The following is a 12,035-nucleotide window of genomic DNA, read 5'->3' as shown; positions in this document are numbered from 1 at the left end:
GAAATGTCTGTTTAAGTTTTACCCACTGTTCGATTGGGTTGTTTGTTTTTCTGACATTGAGTTGCATGAGATGCTTATATATTTTGGAAATTAATCCATTGTCAATTGTTTCATTTGCTATTTTTGTCTCCTAATATGAGGGTTGTCTTTTCACCTTCCTTATAATTTCTTTTGCTGTGCAAAACCTTATAAGTTTAATTAGGCCCCACTTTTCTTTTGTTTTATTTCCCATTACTCTAGGAGGTGGGTCATAGAGGATTTTGCTTTGATTTATGTCATCGAGTGTTCTGCTTATGTTTTCCTCTAAGAGTTCTATAGTTTCTGCTCTTACATTTAGGTCTTTAATTTTGAGTTTATCTTTATATATGGTATTAGGAAGTATTCTAATTTCATTCTTTTATATATAGCTGTCCAGTTTTCCCAACACCATTTATTGAAGAGGCTGTCTTTGCTCCATTGTATGCTCTTGCCTCTTTTGTCAAAAATTAGGTAACCATAGGTGTATGGATTTATTCCTGGGCTTTTTATCTTGTTTCTTTGGTCTATATTTCTGTTTTTGTGCCAGTACCATACTGGCTTGATGACTGTAGCTTTGTAGTATAATCTGAAGTCAGGAAAATTTATTCCTCCACCTCCATTTTTCATTCTCAAAACTGCTTTGGCTATTCAGGGTCTTTTGAGTTTCCATATGAATTGTGAAATTTTTTGCTCTAGTTCTGTGAAAAATATCATTGGTAATTTGATAGAAATCACATTGAATCTGGGGAGTGGCAGCTGCATGGCTCTGAAGTGACTTTAAGGAGAAACTCAATGAGCAAGGACAAAGGAGAAGCCCCAGCAAGATGATAGGATGGGCAAAATCACATTGAGAATCAAACCCTATACACACCAGAGAGGATCAGAGGGCTCAAACCTTGTGTGCATCAGAACCACAAAACACCACAGAGACTGAAACAGAACTGTGTTTGAGTGTCTACTGGGGAGGCATGGGTCGTTAGTGGATTGCTGCAGGGGCAGGGGCTCAGGGTGCAACAGACTTGGTATGACATAAGCCCTCTTGGAAGATGTCGCCATTAATCCCACCATAAAGCTGCCATAACTTACACATGACTGGGTAAATAGACTCTTGAAGGGCACAAACAGAACTTTGTGTGCACCAGGACCCTGGGGAAAAGAACAGTGACCCCACAAGAGACTGACCCAAACTTGCCTGTGAGTATCCAGGAGTCTATCCAGTGGAGGTGTGGGTCAGCGGTAGCCTGCTGCAGGATTGGGGGCACTAAGTGTAGTAGTGCATGCAGGGGACCTTTTGAAGGAGGACATGATTATCTTCATTAACTCCACCAGAGTTTGAAGTGAAGTGAACTTGCTCAGTCGTGTCTGACTCTTTGCGACCCCATGGACTATAGCCTATCAGGCTCCTCTGTCCATGGGATTTTCCAGACAAGAATACTGGAGTGGGTTTCCATTTTCTTCTCCAGGGATCTTCCCTACCCAGGGATTGAACCCGGGTCACCTGCATTGTAGGCATATGCTTTTACTGTCTGAGCCACCAGGGAAGCCTGGGGTGTCCACCAGAGTTTGGCCCCAGGTAAATAACAGGGATGAACATAGCCCCACCCATCAACAGACAACGGGATTAAAGATTTACTGAGCATGGCCCCGCCCATCAGAACAAGACCCAGTTTACCCCTCAGTCAATCTCTCCCATCAGGAAGTTTCCATAAGCCACTTATCCTTCTCCATCAGAGGGCAGACAGACTGAAAACCACAATCAGAAAACTAACCAATTTGATCACATGCACCATAGCCTTGTCTAACTCATGAAACTATGAGCCATGCAGTGAAGGGCCACCCAAGACGGACAGGTTATGTGGAGAGTTCTGAAAAAATGTGGTCCACTGAAGAAAGGAATGGCAAACCACTTCAGTATTCTTGCCTTGAGAACCCCATGAACAGTATGAAAAGGAAAAAAGATAGGACACTGAAAGATGAACTCCCCAGGTTGGTAGGTGCCCAATATGCTACTGGAGATCAGTGAAGAAATAACTTCTGAAAGAATGAAGAGAGAGCCAAAGCCAAAACAACACCCAGTTGTGGATGTGACTGGTGATGGAAGTAAAGTCTGATGCTGTAAAGAGCAATATTGCATAGGAACCTGGAATGTTAGGTCCATGAATCAAGGAAATTGGAAGTGGTCAAAGAGGATATGTCAAGAGTGAACATCGACATTTTAGGAATCAGTGAACTAAAATGGACTGGAATGAGTGAATTCAATTCAGATTACCATTATATTTACTACTGTGGCCAAGAATCCCTTAGAAGAAATGGAGAAGCCCACATAGTCAACAAAAGAGTCTGAAACACAGTACTTGGATGCAATCTCAAAAACAACAGAATGATCTCTGCTCCTTTCCAAGGCAAATCATTCAATATCACAGTAAACCAAGTCTATGCCCCAATGAGTAAAGCTGAATAAGCTGAACTTGAATGGTTCTATGAAGACCTACAAGACCTTCTAGAACTAATACCCCAAAAATATGTCCTTTTCATTACAGGGGACTGGAATGCAAAAGCAGAAAGTCAATAAATACCTGGAGTAACAGGCAAATTTGGCTGTAGAGTACAGAATGAAGCAGGGCAAAGACTAGTAGAGTTTTGTGAAGAGAAGGCATTCGTCATAGCAGACACGCTCTTCCAACAACACAAGAGAAGGTTCTACACATGGACATCACCAGATAGTCAATACTGAAATCAGATTGATTATATTCTTTGTAGCCAAAAATGGAGAGGCTCTATACAGCCAGCAAAAACAAGATTGGGAGCTGACTGTGGCTCAGATCATGGACTCCTATTACCAAATTCAGATTTAAAATGAAGAAAGTAGGGAAAACCACTAGACCATTCAGGTATGACCAAAATCAAATCCCTTACAGTTATACAGTGGAAGTGATGAATATATTCAAGGGATTAGCTATGACAGACAGAGTGCCTAACAAACTATGGATGGAGGTTCGTGACATTGTAGAAGAGGCAGTGATCAAGACAATCCCCAAGAAAAAGAAATGCAAAAAGGCAAAATGGTTGGCTGAGGAGGCCTTACAAATAGCTATGAAAAGAAGAGAAGCCAAAGGCAAAGGAGAAAAGAAAGATATACCCATTTGAATGTAGAGTTCCAAAGAATAGTAAGGAGAGATAAGAAACCCTTCCTTGGTGATCAATGCAAAGAAATAGAGGCAAACAATAGAATGGGAAAGACTAGAGATATCTTCAAGAAAATTAAAGATACCAAGGGAACATTTCATGCAAAGATGGGCACAATAAAGGACAGAAATGGTATGGACCTAACAGAAGCAGAAAATATTAAGAAGAGGTGGCAAGAATACACAGAAGAACTATGCAAAAAGAACTTCATGACTCAGATAATCATGATGGTATGATCACTCAACTAGAGACAGACATTCTGGAGTGTGAAGTCAAGTGGACCTTAGGAAGCATTACTATGAACAAAGCTAGTGGAGGTGATGGAATTCCAGTTGAGCTATTTGAAATCCTAAAAGATGATGCTGTGAAAGTGCTGCACTCAATATGCCAGAAAATTTGGAACACTCAGCAGTGGCCACAGGACTGGAAAAGGTCAGTTTTCATTCCAATCCCAAAGAAAGGCAATGCCAAAGAATGCTCAAACACCGACACAATTGCAATAATTTGTCACGCTAGCAAAGTAATGTTCACAATTCTCCAATTCTTCAACAGTACATGAAATGTGAACTTTCAGATGTTTAAGCTGGATTTAGAAAAGGCAAAGGAACCAGAGATCAAATTGTCAACATTCGTTGGATCATCAAAAAACCAAAAGAGTTCCAGAAAAATGTCGACTTTTGTTTTATTGACTATGCCAAAGACTCTGACTGTGTGGATTACAACAAACTGGAAAATTCTGAAAAAGATGGGAATACCAAGACCACCTAACATGCCTCTTGAGAAATCTGTATTCAGATCAGGAAGCAACAGTTAGAACTGGACATGGAACAACAGACTGGTTCCAAATTGGGAAAAGAGTACGTCAAGGCTGTAAATTGTCACCCTGCTTATTTAACTTATACGCAGAGTACATCATGAGAAATGCTGAGCTGGATGAAGCACAAGCTGGAATCAAGATTGTGAGGAGAAATAACAATAACCTCAGATATGCAGATGACACCACTCTTTTGGCAGAGAGCAAAGAAAAACTAAAGAGCCTCTTGATGAAAGTGAGAGAGAAGAGTAGAAAAGTTGGCTTAAAGCTCAACATTCAGAAAATGAATATCATGGCATCTGGTCCCACCACTTCATGGCAAATAGATGGGGAAACAGTGGAAACAGTGAGAGACTATGCACTCATCTCACATGCTAGTAAAGTAATGCTCAAAATTTTCCAAGCCAGGCTTCAGCAATACGTGAACTGTGAACTTCCAGATGTTCAAGCTGGTTTTAGAAAAGGCTGAGGAACCAGAGATCAAATTGCCAACATCTGCTGGATCATCAAAAAAGCAAGAGAGTTCCAGGAAAACATCTATTTCTGCTTTATTGACTATGCCAAAGCCTTTGACTGCGTGGATCACAATAAAATGTGGAAAATTCTGAAAGAGATGGGGATACTAGACCATCTGACCTGCCTCTTGAGAAACCTATATGCAGATCAGGAAGCAACAGTTAGAACTGGACATGGAACAACAGACTGGTTCCAAATAGGAAAAGGAGTACGTCAAGGCTGTATACTGTCACCCTGCTTATTTAACTTATATGCAGAGTACATCATGAGAAACGCTGAGCTGGAAGAAGCACGAGCTGGAATCAAGATTGCCAGGAGAAATATCAATGACCTCAGATATGCAGATGATACCACACTTATGGCAGAAAGTGAAGAGGAACTGAAAAGCCTCTTGATGAAAGTGAAAGTGGAGAGTGAAAAAGTTGGCTTAAAGCTCAACATTCAGAAAATGAAGATCATGGCATCTGGTCCCATAACTTCATGGGAAATAGATGGGGAAACAGTGGAAACAGTGTCAGATTTATTTTTCTGGGCTCCAAAATCACTGCAGATGGTGACTGCAGCCATGAAATTAAAAGACGCTTACTCCTTGGAAGGAAAGTTATGACCAACCTAGATAGCATATTCAAAAGCAGAGACATTACTTTGCCAACAAAGGTTCGTCTAGTCAAGGCTATGGTTTTTCCTGTGGTCATGTATGGATGTGAGAGTTGGACTGTGAAGAAGGCTGAGCGCTGAAAAATTGATGCTTTTGAACTGTGGTGTTGGAGAAGACTCTTGAGAGTCCCTTGGACTGCAAGGAGATCCAACCAGTCCATTCTAAAGGAGATCAGCCCTGGGATTTCTTTGGAAGGAATGATGCTAAAGCTGAAACTCCAGTACTTTGGCCACCTCATGCGAAGAGTTGACTCATTGGAAAAAACTCTGATGCTGGGAAGGATTGGGGGCAGGAGGAGAAGGGGAAGACAGAGGATGAGATGGCTGGATGGCATCACTGACTCGATGGACATGAGTTTGGGTGAACTCCGGGAGTTGGTGATGGACAGGGAGGCCTAGCATGCTGCAATTCATGGGGTCGCAAAAAGTAGGACACGACTGAGTGACTGAACTGAACTGAACTGAAAATCACTGCAGATGGTGACTGCAGCCATGAAATGAAAAGACGCTTGGTCCTTGGAAGAAAAGCTACGACCATTCTAGACAGCATATTAAAAAGCAGAGACATTTCTTTGCCAACAAAGGTCCATCTAGTCAAAGCCATGGTTTTTCCAATAGTCATGTATGGATGTGAGAGTTGGACTATAAAGAAAGCTGAGCACCGAAGAATTGATGCTTTTGAACTGTTGTGTTGGAGAAGACTCTTGAGAGTCTCTTGGACATCAAGGAGATCCAACCAGTCCATCCTAAAGGAGATCAGTCCTGGGTGTTCTTTGAAAGGACTGATGTTGAAGCTGAAACTCCAGCAACTTGGCCATCTGATGGGAAGAACTGACTCACTAGAAAAGACCTTCATGCTGGGAAAGATTGAAGGTGGGAGATGAAGGGGATGACAGAGGATGAGATAGTTGGATGGCATCACCAATAATGGACATGAGTTTTAGTAAGCTCTGGGAGTTGGTGATGGACAGGGAAGCCTGGCATGCTGCAGTCCATGGGGTTGCATAGAGTCAGACATGACTGAGTGACTGAACTGACTGTATTGACATTGAATCTGTAGATTGCATTTGGTAATATAGTAATTTTCACAATATTGATTCCTCCTACTCCAGAACATGGAATATCTCTTCAACTGTTTATGTCATCTTTGATTTCTTTCATCAGTGTCTTATAATTTTCTGTGTACAGTTTTTGTCTCCTTAGGTAAATTTATTCCTAGATACTTAATTTTTTTTGTTACAATGGTGAATGGGATTGAATCCTTAATTTCTTTTTCTTATTATTCATTGTTATTATATATTATATTTCTGTGTATTGATTTTTTATCCAGCAAATTTGTTAAATTCACTGTTTAGCTCCAGTAATTTTCTAATACTCTCTTTAGGATTTTTCATTTACAGTATCATGTCATCTGCAAATAGTGAGAGTCTTACTTCTTCCTTTCTGATCTGGACTCCTTTTATTTCTCTTTCTTCTCAGATTCCTGTAGCTAGATCTTTCAGAACTGTGTTGTTCTGCTGTGTTGAATAATAGTGGTGAAAGTGGACACCCTTGTCTTGTTCCTAATGTTAGGGGTAATGCTTTCAGTTTTTCACCATTGAGACTAATGTTTGCTGTAGGCTTATCATACATGGCCTTTGCTATGTTGAGGTAGGTTCCTTCTATGCCCATTTTTGAAGAGTTTTAATCAAAAGTGGGTGCTGAATTTTGTCAAAGATTTTTTCTGCATCTATTGAGATTATCATATCATTTTTATCTTTCAGTTGTTAATATGGTGTATCACATTGATTGATTTTCATATATTGAAGAATCCTTGCATTCCTGGAATAAACCCAACTTGATCATGGTCTTTGAGCTTTTTGATGTGTTGCTGAATTCTGTTTGCTAAAATTTCATTGAGGATTTTTGCATCTATGCTCATCAGTGATATTGGCCTGTAGTTTTCTTTCTTTGTGTTGTCTTTGTCTGGCTTCGATATTAGGGTGATGGTGGCCTGGTAGAATATGTTTGGAAGTGTTCTTTCCTCTGCAATTTTTTTTAAAGAGTTTTACAAGGATAGGCAATAGTTCTTCTCTAAATGTTTGACAGAATTCTCCTATGAAGCCATCTGGTCCTGGGCTTTTGTTTTTTGGGAGATTTTTGATCACAGCTTCCATTTCAGTGCTTGTAATTGTGTTGTTCATAATTTCCATTTCTTCCTGGTTCAGGCTTGGAAGGTTGAACTTTTCTAAAAATCTGTCCATTTCTTCCAGGTTATCCATTTTATTGCCATATAGTTGTTTGTAATAGTCTCTTATAATCCTTTGTATTTCTGTATTGTCTGTTGTAACCTCTCCTTTTTCATTTCTAACTTTGTTGATTTGATTCTTCTCTCTTTTTTTCTCGATGAGTCTGGCTAAAGGTTTGTCAGCTTTATCTTCTCAAAGAGCCAGTTTTTAGTTTTATTAATCTATATTATTGTTTCTTTCATTTTTCATTTATTTCTTCTCAGATATTTATTTCTTTCCACTAATTTTGGGGTATTTTGTTCTTTTTTTTTTCCAGTTATTTTAGGTGTAAAGTTAGGTTGTCTATTTGATCTTTTTCTTGTTTCTTGAGGTAGGATTGTATTGCTGTAAACTTCCCTCTTAGAACTGCTTTGGCTGCATCCCATAGGTTTAGAGTTGTCATGATTTTATTATCATTTGTTTCTAGAAATTTTTTTATTTCTTCAGTAACCTGTTGGTTATTTAGAAATGTGTTGTTTAATCTCCATGTGTCTGTGTTTCTTACAGTTTTTTTCCTTGCAATTGATATCAAGTCTCATAGCATTGTGGTCAGAGAAGATGCCTGATACAATTTCAATTTTCTTAAATTTACTGAGGTTTGATTCATGACCCAAGATGTGGTCTCTCCTAGAGAATATTCCACGTGCACTTGAGAAAATGTATTCTTCTGCATTTTGGTGAAATGTCCTGAAGACATCAATGAGATCCACCTCATCTAATGTATCATTTAAGACTTGTGTTTCCTTATTAATTTTCTGTTTTGATGATCTGTCCATTGGTGTGAGTGGGGTGTTAAAATCTCCTACTATTATTGTGTTACTGTCAATTTCCCCTTTTACGTCTATTAGTGTTATGGCACCCCACTCCAGTACTCTTGCCTGGAAAATCCCACAGACGGAGGAGCCTGGTAGGCTGCAGTCCATGGGGTCGCTAAGAGTCGGACATGACCGAATTACTTCACTTTCACTTTTCACTATCATGCATTGGAGAAGGAAATGGCAACCCACTCCAATGTTCTTGCCTGGAGAATCCCAGGGACGGGGGAGCCTGGTGGGCTGCTGTCTATGGGTTCGCACAGAGTCGGACACGACTGAAGTGACTTAGCATAGCATAGCATAGTTTTTGTCTTATGTATTGGGAGATTAGCCTCGGGAGATTCCCTGGTGGCTCAGATGGTAAAGCGTCTGCCTGCAATGCAGGAGACCTGGGTTCAATCCCTGGGTTGGGAAGATCCTCTGGAGAAGGAAATGGCAACCCACTCCAGTACTCATGCCTGGAAAATTCCATGGATGGAGAAGCCTGGTGGGTTACAGTCCATGGGGCCGCAAAGAGTCGGACACGACTGAGTGACTTCACTTTCACTTATGTATTGAGGGGCTCCTATGTTGGGTGCATAGATATTTACAATTGTTATGTCTTCCTCTTGGATTGATCCCTTGATCATTATGTAGTGTTCTTCCTTAACTCTGGTAATCTTCTTTATTTTAAGGTCTATTTTGTCTGATATGAGAATTGCTACTCCAGCTTCCTTTGCTTCCCATTTACATGGAATATATTTTTCCATCCTCTCACTTCCAGTCTATATGTATCTTTACTTCTGAAGTGGGTTTCTTGTAGACAGCATATATATGGGTCTTGTTTTTGTATCCAGTCAGCCAGTCTGTGTCTTTTGGTTCGCGCATTTAATTCATTTACAGTTTAAAGTAATTATTGGTATATATGTTCCTATTGCCATTTTCTTAATTGTTTGGGGTTGATTTTGTAGATCTTTTTTCTTCTCCTGTGTTTATTGACTATATAAGTCCCTTTAATATTTGTTGTAAAGCTAGTTTGGTGGTACTGAATTCTCTTAAGTTTTGCTTGTCAGAAAAGTTTTTTATTTCTCCATTAATTTTGAATGAGATCCTTGCTGAGTACAGTAATCTTGGTTGTAGATTCTTCCCTTTCAGTACTTTAAATATATCTTGCCTTTCCCTTCTGGCCTACAGATTTTCTTCTGAAAGATCAGCTGTTAAGCGTATGGGGTTTCCCTTGCATGTTACTTGTTGCATCTCCCTTGCTGCTTTTAATATTCTTTCTTTGTGTTTAGCCTTTGTTAGTTTGATTAGTATGTGTCTTGGCATGTTTCTCCTTGGGCTTAACCTGTATGGGACTCTTTGATCTTCTTGGACTTGATTGACTATTTCCTTTTCCATATTGGGGAAATTTTCAACTATAATCTCTTCAAAAATTTTCTCTTAACCTTTCTTTTTCTCTTTTTCTTCTGGGACCCCTATAATTCAAGTGTTGGTGCATTTAATGTTGTCCCAGAGATCTCTGAGACCATCTTCAGTTCTTCTCATTCTTTTTACTTCATTCTGCTCTTCAGAAGTTATTTCCACCATTTTGTCTTCCAGCTCACTGATTTGTTCTTCTGCTTCAGATATTCTGCTATTGATTCCTTCTAGAGTATTTTTAATTTCAGTAATTGTGTTGTTTGTCTCTGTATGTTTATTCTTTAATTTTACATTTTTGTTAATTGATTCTTGCTTTTTCTCCATTTTGTTTTCAAGGTTTTTGATCATCTTTACTATCATTATTCTGAATTATTTTTCAGGTAGTTTGTCCTCTTAGTTTATTTGAACTTTTGTGTTTCTAGTTTGTTCCTTCATTTATGCAGTATTTCTCTGCCTTTTCATCATTTTTTTTTTAAACTTATTGTGTTTAAGGTCTCCTTTTCCCAGGCTTCAAGGTTGAATTCTTCCTCTTGATTTCTGCTCTCCTAAGATTGGTCAGGAAGCAACAGTTAGAACTGGACATGGAACAACAGACTGGTTCCAAATAGGAAAAGGAGTTCGTCAAGGCTGTATATTGTCACCCTGTTTATTTAACCTATATGCAGAGTACATCATGAGAAACGCTGGACTGGAAGAAACACAAGCTGGAATCAAGATTGCTGGGAGAAATATCAATAACCTCAGATATGCAGATGACACCACCCTTATGGCAGAAAGTGAAGAGGAACTCAAAAGCCTCTTGATGAAAGTGAAAGAGGAGAGTGAAAAAGTTGGCTTAAAGCTCAACATTCAGAAAATGAATATCATGGCATCCGGTCCCATCACCTCATGGGAAATAGATTGGGAAACAGTTGAAATAGTGTCAGACTTTAGTTTTCTGGGCTCCAAAATCACTACAAATGGTAAATGCAGCCATAAAATTAAAAGATGCTTACTTGTTGAAAGGAAAGTTATGACCAACCTAGATAGCATATTCAAAAGCAAAGACATTACTTTGCCAACAAAGGTTCATCTAGTCAAGGCTATGGTTTTTCCTGTGGTCATGTATGGATGTGAGAGTTGGACTGTGAAGAAGGCTGAGCGCTGAAAAATTGATGCTTTTGAACTGTGGTGTTGGAGAAGACTCTTGAGAGTCCCTTGGACTGCAAGGAGATCCAACCGGTCCATTCTGAAGGAGATCAGCCCTGGGATTTCTTTGGAAGGAATGATGCTAATGCTGAAACTCCAGTACTTTGGCCACCTCATGCGAAGAGTTGACTCATTGGAAAAGACTCTGATGCTGGGAGGGATTTGGGGGCAAGAGAAGAAGGGGATGACAGAGGATGAGATGGCTGGATGGCATCACTGACTCTATGGACGTGAGTCTGAGTGAACTCCGGGAGTTGGTGATGGACAGGGAGGCCTGGTGTGCTGTGATTCATGGGGTCGCAAAGAGTTGGACATGACTGAGCGACTGATCTGATCTGATCTGATCTGAAGATTGGTCCAGTGGTTTGTGTAAGCTTAGTATAGGGTGAGATTTGTGCTGAGTTTTTGTTTTGTTTCTTTGTTTGTTTTTCCTCTGATGAGCAAGATTGAGTGAGGTGGTAATCCTGTGTGCTGATGATTGGGTTTGTATTTTTGTTTTGTTTGTTGTTTAGATGAGGTGTCCTACACAGGGTGAAACTTGTGGTTGGGTGATGCCATATCTTGTATTTAAGTGGTTTCCTTTGTGTGAGTTCTCACTGTTTGATACTTCCTAGGGTTATTTCTCTGGTAGTCTAGGGTCTTGGAGCCAGTGCTCCCATTCCAAAGGCTCAAGGCTTGATCTCTTGTCAGGAACAAAGATTCCACAAGTGGTTTGTTATGACACTAAGTGAGATTAAAAGAAGTATCTAAAAACGAGGAACCAAAGATGAACCCCAGACAAATGGCAGTTACAAAATCAAGCAAATAATACTTAAAATAATGGAATATGCACATATACACCCATGAGCAAAGTCAAAACAGTCCAACAAAAATAAAGTACATTAGATCAACCTGGTGAACAAAGTAAACCAAAAATTATATTTACCAGAACAAAATTAACTAAAGCACAAACTGAAAAAACTAAAGCAAGGTGCAAACTGGGGAATAAAGCAATGAAAGTAAAACTAACAAATATGTTGAGAGGAAAGGAAAGAAAGAAAGAATACATAGAGTTAAACAGAGGTGGATGAAGAAGATTTATATAATTAAAGATTAACTGCAAGGGGAAAAGAACAGTAGGAAAGAAAAACAAAGGAATAAATGTATAAAAAACAGTAATAGGTTTAAAAAATT

This window comes from Bubalus kerabau, chromosome 8, assembly GCF_029407905.1.
Source record: "Bubalus kerabau isolate K-KA32 ecotype Philippines breed swamp buffalo chromosome 8, PCC_UOA_SB_1v2, whole genome shotgun sequence".
In the NCBI taxonomy this organism is placed as follows: Eukaryota; Metazoa; Chordata; class Mammalia; order Artiodactyla; family Bovidae; genus Bubalus; species Bubalus kerabau.
Note: the sequence above shows the minus strand (reverse complement) of the source record.